This window comes from Trichomonas vaginalis, chromosome I (assembly GCF_026262505.1).
Source record: "Trichomonas vaginalis G3 chromosome I, whole genome shotgun sequence".
In the NCBI taxonomy this organism is placed as follows: Eukaryota; Parabasalia; order Trichomonadida; family Trichomonadidae; genus Trichomonas; species Trichomonas vaginalis.
This window is the reverse complement of record NC_067203.1, coordinates 24,747,379-24,758,466: the sequence shown is the minus strand read 5'-3', so window position 1 is coordinate 24,758,466 and position 11,088 is coordinate 24,747,379.

The window sequence follows — 11,088 nt, the reverse complement described above, 5'->3', positions numbered from 1 at the left end:
TTGACAAAACATTTACGCTCATTACGATGAAGAAATCATGACAAAACATATACGATGAAGTTTCGACAAAACATGTACGATTAAATCATGACAAAACATTTACGAAGAAGTTTTGACAAAACATTTACGTTCATGTTTGACAAAACATATACGCTCATTACGATGAAGAAATCATGACAAATCATTTACGCTCATTACGATGAAGAAGTCTTGACAAAACATATACGCTCATGTTTGACAAAACATATACGCTCATTACGATGAAGAAGTCATGACAAAACATTTACGAAGAAGTTTTGACAAAACATTTACGTTCATGTTTGACAAAACATATACGCTCATTACGATGAAGAAGTCATGACAAATCATTTACGCTCATTACGATGAAGAAGTCTTGACAAAACATTTACGTTCATGTTTGACAAAACATTTACGCTCATTACGATGAAGAAATCATGACAAAACATATACGATGAAGTTTCGACAAAACATGTACGATTAAATCATGACAAAACATTTACGAAGAAGTTTTGACAAAACATTTACGTTCATGTTTGACAAAACATATACGCTCATTACGATGAAGAAATCATGACAAATCATTTACGCTCATTACGATGAAGAAGTCTTGACAAAACATATACGCTCATGTTTGACAAAACATATACGCTCATTACGATGAAGAAGTCATGACAAAACATTTACGAAGAAGTTTTGACAAAACATTTACGTTCATGTTTGACAAAACATATACGCTCATTACGATGAAAAATCATGACAAATCATTTACGCTCATTACGATGAAGAAGTCTTGACAAAACATATACGCTCATGTTTGACAAAACATATACGCTCATTACGATGAAGAAATCATGACAAAACATATACGAAGAAATCATGACAAAACATGTACGATGAAGAAATCATGACAAAACATTTACGTTCATGTTTGACAAAACATATACGATGAAGAAATCATGACAAATCATTTACGCTCATTACGATGAAGAAGTCTTGACAAAACATATACGCTCATGTTTGACAAAACATATACGCTCATTACGATGAAGAAGTCATGACAAAACATTTACGAAGAAGTTTTGACAAAACATTTACGTTCATGTTTGACAAAACATATACGCTCATTACGATGAAGAAATCATGACAAATCATTTACGCTCATTACGATGAAGAAGTCTTGACAAAACATTTACGTTCATGTTTGACAAAACATATACGCTCATTACGATGAAGAAATCATGACAAATCATTTACGCTCATTACGATGAAGAAGTCTTGACAAAACATATACGCTCATGTTTGACAAAACATATACGCTCATTACGATGAAGAAGTCATGACAAATCATTTACGCTCATTACGATGAAGAAGTCTTGACAAAACATTTACGTTCATGTTTGACAAAACATATACGCTCATTACGATGAAGAAATCATGACAAATCATTTACGCTCATTACGATGAAGAAGTCTTGACAAAACATATACGCTCATGTTTGACAAAACATATACGAAGAAGTCATGACAAAACATTTACGAAGAAGTTTTGACAAAACATTTACGTTCATGTTTGACAAAACATATACGCTCATTACGATGAAGAAATCATGACAAATCATTTACGCTCATTACGATGAAGAAGTCTTGACAAAACATATACGTTCATGTTTGACAAAACATTTACGCTCATTACGATGAAGAAATCATGACAAAACATATACGATGAAGTTTCGACAAAACATGTACGATTAAATCATGACAAAACATTTACGAAGAAGTTTTGACAAAACATATACGTTCATGTTTGACAAAACATATACGCTCATTACGATGAAGAAATCATGACAAATCATTTACGCTCATTACGATGAAGAAGTCTTGACAAAACATATACGCTCATGTTTGACAAAACATATACGCTCATTACGATGAAGAAGTCATGACAAAACATTTACGAAGAAGTTTTGACAAAACATTTACGTTCATGTTTGACAAAACATATACGCTCATTACGATGAAAGAATCATGACAAATCATTTACGCTCATTACGATGAAGAAGTCTTGACAAAACATATACGCTCATGTTTGACAAAACATATACGCTCATTACGATGAAGAAGTCATGACAAAACATTTACGAAGAAGTTTTGACAAAACATTTACGTTCATGTTTGACAAAACATATACGCTCATTACGATGAAGAAATCATGACAAATCATTTACGCTCATTACGATGAAGAAGTCTTGACAAAACATTTACGTTCATGTTTGACAAAACATTTACGCTCATTACGATGAAGAAATCATGACAAAACATATACGAAGAAGTTTTGACAAAACATGTACGATTAAATCATGACAAAACATTTACGAAGAAGTTTTGACAAAACATTTACGTTCATGTTTGACAAAACATATACGCTCATTACGATGAAGAAATCATGACAAATCATTTACGCTCATTACGATGAAGAAGTCTTGACAAAACATATAGTTCATGTTTGACAAAACATATACGCTCATTACGATGAAGAAGTCATGACAAAACATTTACGAAGAAGTTTTGACAAAACATTTACGTTCATGTTTGACAAAAACATATAGCTCATTACGATGAAGAAATCATGACAAATCATTTACGCTCATTACGATGAAGAAGTCTTGACAAAACATATACGCTCATGTTTGACAAAACATATACGCTCATTACGATGAAGAAATCATGACAAAACATATACGAAGAAATCATGACAAAACATGTACGATGAAGAAATCATGACAAAACATTTACGCTCATGTTTGACAAAACATATACGCTCATTACGATGAAGAAATCATGACAAATCATTTACGCTCATTACGATGAAGAAGTCTTGACAAAACATATACGCTCATGTTTGACAAAACATATACGCTCATTACGATGAAGAAGTCATGACAAAACATTTACGAAGAAGTTTTGACAAATTTACGTTCATGTTTGACAAACATATACGCTCATTACGATGAAGAAATCATGACAAATCATTTACGCTCATTACGATGAAGAAGTCTTGACAAAACATATACGCTCATGTTTGACAAAACATTTACGCTCATTACGATGAAGAAATCATGACAAAACATATACGAAGAAATCATGACAAAACATGTACGATGAAGAAATCATGACAAATCATTTACGCTCATTACGATGAAGAAGTCTTGACAAAACATATACGCTCATGTTTGACAAAACATATACGCTCATTACGATGAAGAAGTCATGACAAAACATTTACGAAGAAGTTTTGACAAAACATTTACGTTCATGTTTGACAAAACATATACGCTCATTACGATGAAGAAATCATGACAAATCATTTACGCTCATTACGATGAAGAAGTCTTGACAAAACATATACGATGAAGTTTCGACAAAACATGTACGATTAAATCATGACAAAACATTTACGAAGAAGTTTTGACAAAACATTTACGTTCATGTTTGACAAAACATATACGCTCATTACGATGAAGAAATCATGACAAATCATTTACGCTCATTACGATGAAGAAGTCTTGACAAAACATATACGCTCATGTTTGACAAAACATATACGCTCATTACGATGAAGAAGTCATGACAAAACATTTACGAAGAAGTTTTGACAAAACATTTACGTTCATGTTTGACAAAACATATACGCTCATTACGATGAAGAAATCATGACAAATCATTTACGCTCATTACGATGAAGAAGTCTTGACAAAACATATACGCTCATGTTTGACAAAACATATACGCTCATTACGATGAAGAAATCATGACAAAACATATACGAAGAAATCATGACAAAACATGTACGATGAAGAAATCATGACAAAACATATACGAAGAAATCATGACAAAACATGTACGATGAAGAAATCATGACAAAACATTTACGCTCATGTTTGACAAAACATATACGATGAAGTTTTGACAAAACATGTACGATGAAATCATGACAAAACATTTACGCTCATTACGATGAAGAAATCATGAAAATTCAATGAGGTGAGAAAAGAGGTGAGAAAAGAGGTGAGATCTCACCTCTTCACCTAAACATTATTTTTGGATCATTTACACTCATTACGATGAAGAAATCATGAAAATTCAATGAGGTGAGAAAAGAGGTGAGATCTCACCTCTTCACCTAAACATTATTTTTGGATCATTTACACTCATTACGATGAAGAAGTCATGACAAAACATATACGAAGAAATCATGACAAAACATATACGATGAGGTCTTGACAAAACATATACGTAAACATTTATTTCCTGTGTTGTTGTCAAAATGTCATGTTGTCTCATTTTTTCAGAGAAGTTAATTAACCGAGTGACACATGGTGACGTAGTGACACCTTCAGTTCTTCAAAAATAATTCATAACTGCCTTTCCCTGCTGTGTTGTCAAAATGTCATGTTGTCTCATTTTTTCAGAGAAGTTAATTAACCGAGTGACACATGGTGACGTAGTGACACCTTCAGTTCTTCAAAAATAATTCATAACTGCCTTCCCCTGCTGTGTTGTCAAACATGAACGTAAACATTATTTTTGGTTCATTTACACTCATTACGATGAAATCATGACAAAACATATACGATGAAATCATGACAAAACATGTACGATGAAATCATGACAAAACATATACGCTCATTACGATGAATAAATCATGACAAAACATATACGCTCATGTTTGACAAAGAATATACGCTCATTACGATGAAGAAATCATGACAAAACATATACGAAGAGATTCCGTATGAAAATTCATGAGGGTAGAAATGAGGGTAGAAATGAGGTTAGATCTAACATTCTAACATAAACATTATTTTTGGATCATTTACGTTCATGTTTGACAAAACATTTACACTCATTACGATGAAGAAGTCATGACAAAACATGTACGATGAAGAAATCATGACAAAACATTTACGATGAAGACATCATGACAAAGCATATACACTCATTACGATGAAGAAGTTTCGACAAAACATGTACGATGAAGTTTCGACAAAACATTTACACTCATTACGATGAAGAAATCATGACAAAACATTTACGAAGAGATTCCGTATGAAAATTCATGAGGGTAGAAATGAGGGTAGAAATGAGGTTAGATCTAACCATCTACCCTAAACATTATTTTTGGATCATTTACGTTCATGTTTGACAAAACATATACGCTCATTACGATGAAATCATGACAAAACATATACGATGAAGAAGTCTTGACAAAACATTTACGCTCATGTTTGACAAAGAATATACGTTCATTACGATGAAGTTTCGACAAAACATGTACGAAGAAATCATGACAAAACATATACGATGAAGTTTCGACAAAGCATATACGATGAAGAAATCATGAAAATTCATGAGGTGAGAAAAGAGGTGAGATCTCACCTCTTCACCTAAACATTATTTTTGGATCATTTACGCTCATTACGATGAAGAAATCATGACAAAGCATATACGTTCATGTTTGACAAAGCATATACGCTCATTACGATGAAGAAATCATGACAAAACATATACGATGAAGAAGTCTTGACAAAACATATACGCTCATGTTTGACAAAGCATATACGCTCATTACGATGAAGAAATCATGACAAAACATATACGATGAAGAAGTCTTGACAAAACATATACGCTCATTACGATGAAGACATCATGACAAAGCATATACACTCATTACGATGAAGAAGTTTCGACAAATCATTTACGAAGAAGTTTCGACAAAACATTTACGCTCATTACGATGAAGAAATCATGACAAAACATGTACGAAGAGATTCCGTATGAAAATTCATGAGGGTAGAAATGAGGGTAGAAATGAGGGTAGAAATGAGGTTAGATCTAACCATCTACCCTAAACATTATTTTTGGATCATTTACGCTCATGTTAGAAAACATGTTAGAAAAGGTGTTAGATCTAACATTCTAACATAAACATTATTTTTGGATCATTTACGCTCATTACGATGAATAAATCATGACAAAACATATACGCTCATGTTTGACAAAGAATATACGCTCATTACGATGAAGAAATCATGACAAAACATATACGATGAAGAAGTCTTGACAAAACATTTACGATGAAGAAATCATGACAAAGCATATACACTCATTACGATGAAGAAGTTTCGACAAATCATTTACGAAGAAGTTTCGACAAAACATGTACGATGAAGTTTCGACAAAAAAATGTACGATGAAGAAATCATGACAAAGCATATACGCTCATTACGATGAAGAAATCATGAAAATTCAATGAGGGTAGAAATGAGGGTAGAAATGAGGTTAGATCTAACCATCTACCCTAAACATTATTTTTGCTGAATTCAACAACAAAATGAACGAGGTCAGGATGTATGCAAATACCTTTGAATTCATTCATAAACACCTTAGTAAGCTCATAAAATGCTTGTTTTTGCATCACATTTTGACGAAGTGAAGATCTTCACTTGGTCAAAAATGTTTTGCATTCTCTACTGTATCTTCGAGTTCTTCTTCATCTAACTTCTCATGAACTTTCTTGTCTATGGAGTCCATAATATTCTTTGACATAAAATGCATACTTTACAGAGCACCATTCAGCAACAAAATGAACGAGGTCAGGATGTATGCAAATACCTTTGAATTCATTCATAAATGCCTTAGTAAGCTCATAAATGTTTGTTTTGAGGTCGAGCCACTTTTGGCTTGACCGTATTCTTTCAACCAAAACTCAAGAATTTTCCTGTGTGAATTTTGTATAAAAAGCAACCGTCTGAATTCCGGCGGTTGTTATATTCTTCACAAAACATGTTAGAAAACATGTTAGAAAAGGTGTTAGATCTAACATTCTAACATAAACATTATTTTTGGGTCATTTACACTCATTACGATGAAGTCATGACAAAACATATACGATGAAGTCATGACAAAACATATACGTTCATTACGATGAAATCATGACAAAACATATACGTTCATTACGATGAAATCATGACAAAACATATACGTTCATTACGATGAAATCATGACAAAACATATACGTTCATTACGATGAAATCATGACAAAACAAATACGATGAAGTCATGACAAAACATATACGATGAAGTCATGACAAAACATATACGATGAAGTCATGACAAAACATATACGTTCATTACGAAGAAATCATGACAAATCATTTACGTTCATTACGATGAAGAAGTCATGACAAAGCATATACGTTCATTACGATGAAATCATGACAAAACATATACGATGAAGTTTTGACAAAGCATATACGATGAAATCATGTTAGAAAACATGTTAGAAAAGGTGTTAGATCTAACATTCTAACATAAACATTATTTTTGGATCATTTACGCTCATTACGATGAAGTCATGACAAAACATATACGATGAAGTCATGACAAAACATATACGTTCATTACGATGAAATCATGACAAAACATATACGTTCATTACGATGAAATCATGACAAAACATATACGTTCATTACGATGAAATCATGACAAAACATATACGATGAAGTTTTGACAAAGCATATACGATGAAATCATGACAAATCATTTACGAAGAAGTCATGACAAAACATATACGTTCATGTTTGACAAAACATTTACGTTCATGTTTGACAAAACATTTACGTTCATGTTTGACAAAACATAAACGAAGAAATCATGACAAAGCATATACGTTCATTACGATGAAATCATGACAAAACATATACGTTCATTACGATGAAATCATGACAAAACATATACGATGAAGTTTTGACAAAGCATATACGATGAAATCATGACAAATCATTTACGAAGAAGTCATGACAAAACATATACGTTCATGTTTGACAAAACATTTACGTTCATGTTTGACAAAACATAAACGAAGAAATCATGACAAAGCATATACGTTCATGTTTGACAAAACATATACGATGAAGTCATGACAAAACATAAACGATGAAATCATGACAAAACATTTACGCTCATTACGATGAAGAAGTCATGACAAAGCATATACGTTCATGTTTGCAAAGCATACGTTCATGTTTGACAAAGCATATACGTTCATGTTTGACAAAGCATATACGATGAAGAAGTCATGAAAATTCATGAGTGAGAAAAGGTGTTAGATCTAACATTCTAACATAAACATTATTTTTGGATCATTTACGCTCATTACGATGAAATCATGACAAATCATTTACGAAGAAGTCATGACAAAACATTTACGTTCATGTTTGACAAAGCATATACGATGAAATCATGACAAATCATTTACGTTCATTACGATGAAGAAGTCATGACAAAGCATATACGATGAAGAAGTCATGACAAAACATATACGATGAAGTCATGACAAAACATTACGATGAAACCTTGACAAAGCATATACGTTCATGTTTGACAAAGCATATACGATGAAGAAGTTTTGACAAAGCATATACGATGAAACCTTGACAAAACATATACGTTCATGTTTGACAAAGCATATACGAAGAAGTCTTGACAAAACATATACGATGAAGTCATGACAAAGCATATACGAAGAAGTCATGACAAAGCTATACGATGAAGTCATGACAAAGCATATACGAAGAAGTCATGACAAAGCATATACGTTCATGTTTGAAACAAACAATATACGAAGAAGTCTATGAACATAATAATATTTCAAACTAGGAGCCAAATTCTTGCGATTTTCATATGGAATCTCTTCCTCGGTTTTCTGAGGTAAGCAATTATATGAAATCATTTACACTCATTACGATGAAGTCATGACAAAAACATTAAACGAAGAATTCATGACAAAACATATACGAAGAAGTCATGACAAAACATTTACGTTCATGTTTGACAAAACATATACGAAGAAGTCATGACAAAACATATACGAAGAAGTCATGACAAAACATATACGATGAAGTCATGACAAAACATATACGTTTAGTTTCGATGAAATCAACATGACAAAGCAATACGAAGAAGTCATGACAAAACATTTACGTTCATTACGATGAAATCATGACAAAAACATTTACGATGAAATCATGACAAATATATACGATTAAATCATGACAAAACATATACGATGAAGAAGTTTCGACAAAACATTTACGATGAAGAAGTCTTGACAAAGCATATACGAAGAAGTCATGACAAAACATTTACGTTCATTACGATGAAATCATGAAAAAACATTTACGATGAAGTCATGACAAAACATATACGATTAAATCATGACAAAACATATACGATGAAGAAGTTCGATCGAACAAAACATTTACGATGAAGAAGTCTTGACAAAACATTTACGAAGAAATCATGACAAAGCATATACGTTCATGTTTGACAAAACATATACGTTCATTCCGATGAAGAAATCATGACAAAACATTTCGAAGAAATCATGACAAAACATTTACGAAGAAGAAATCATGACAAAACATTTACGTTCATGTTTGACAAAACATATACGATGAAGAAATCATGACAAAACATTTACGAAGAAGAAACCTTGACAAAGCATATACGTTCATGTTTGACAAAGCATATACGATGAAGAAATCATGACAAATCATTTACGCTCATGTTGTACAAAACATATACGATGAAACCTTGACAAAACATTTACGCTCATTACGATGAAGAAGTTTTGACAAAGCATATACGATGAAACCTTGACAAAACATATACGTTCATGTTTGACAAAGCATATACGATGAAACCTTGAACAAGCATATACGTTCATGTTTGACAAAGCATATACGATGAAACCTTGACAAAGCATATACGTTCATGTTTGACAAAGCATATACGTTCATGTTTGACAAAGCATTATTCATCGTTCCGATGAAAGAATCATGAAAATTCAATGAGGTGAGAAAAGAGGTGAGATCTCACCTCTTCACCTAAACATTATTTTTGTCTGATTTACGCTCATTCCGATGAAGAAATCATGACAAAACATTTATGTAAACATTTATTTCCTGTGTTGTTGTCAAAATGTCATGTTGTCACACTTTTTCAGAGAAGTTCATTAACCTGGTAGCACATGGTAACATGGTAGCACCTTCAGTTCTTCAAAAAATAATTCATAACTGCCTTCCTCCTGTGTTGTTGTCTAAATGTCATGTTGTCTCATTTTTTCAGAGAAGTTCATTAACCTGGTAGCACATGGTAACATGGTGACACCTTCAGTTCTTCAAAAATAATTAATTATTGAATAACCTGAAAACATTTACGTAAACATTATTTTTGGTTCATTTACACTCATTACGATGAAGTTTTGACACGAAGTGAAGAATTGCACTTCGTCAAAAAAGTGAAGGTTCCCGACGTTTCAAACCGCCATACTTTACATTTTGTACAAAAATATGTGAGTAAATGAACTCATTATTTTTGCATCATGACAAAACATTTACGTTCATGTTTGACAAAACATATACGTTCATGTTTGAACAAAGCATATACGATGAAACCTTGACAAAACATTTACGTTCAGTGTTGACAAAGCATATACGATGAAGAAATCATGAAAATTCATGAGGTGAGAAAAGAGGTGAGATCTCACCTCTTCACCTAACATTATTTTTGGATCATTTACGTCATTACGATGAAAAATCATGACAAAACATATACGATGAAGTCATGACAAAGCATATACGATGAAGTCATGACAAGCATATACGATGAAGTCATGACAAAACATTTACGATGAAGAAGTCATGACAAAACATGTACGATGAAATCATGACAAAAACTTTACACTCATTACGATGGAAATCATGACAAATCATTTACGTTCATTACGATGAAGAAGTCATGACAAAACATGTACGTTCATGTTTGACAAAACATATACGATGAAGTTTCGACAAAACATTTACATCTTACGATGAAGAAAGTTTTGACAAAAACATTTACGTTCATGTTTGACAAAGCATATACGATGAAGTTTCGAACAAAACATTTACGTTCATGTTTGACAAAGCATATACGTTCATTACGATGAAGTTTTCTCGCTCGTCGT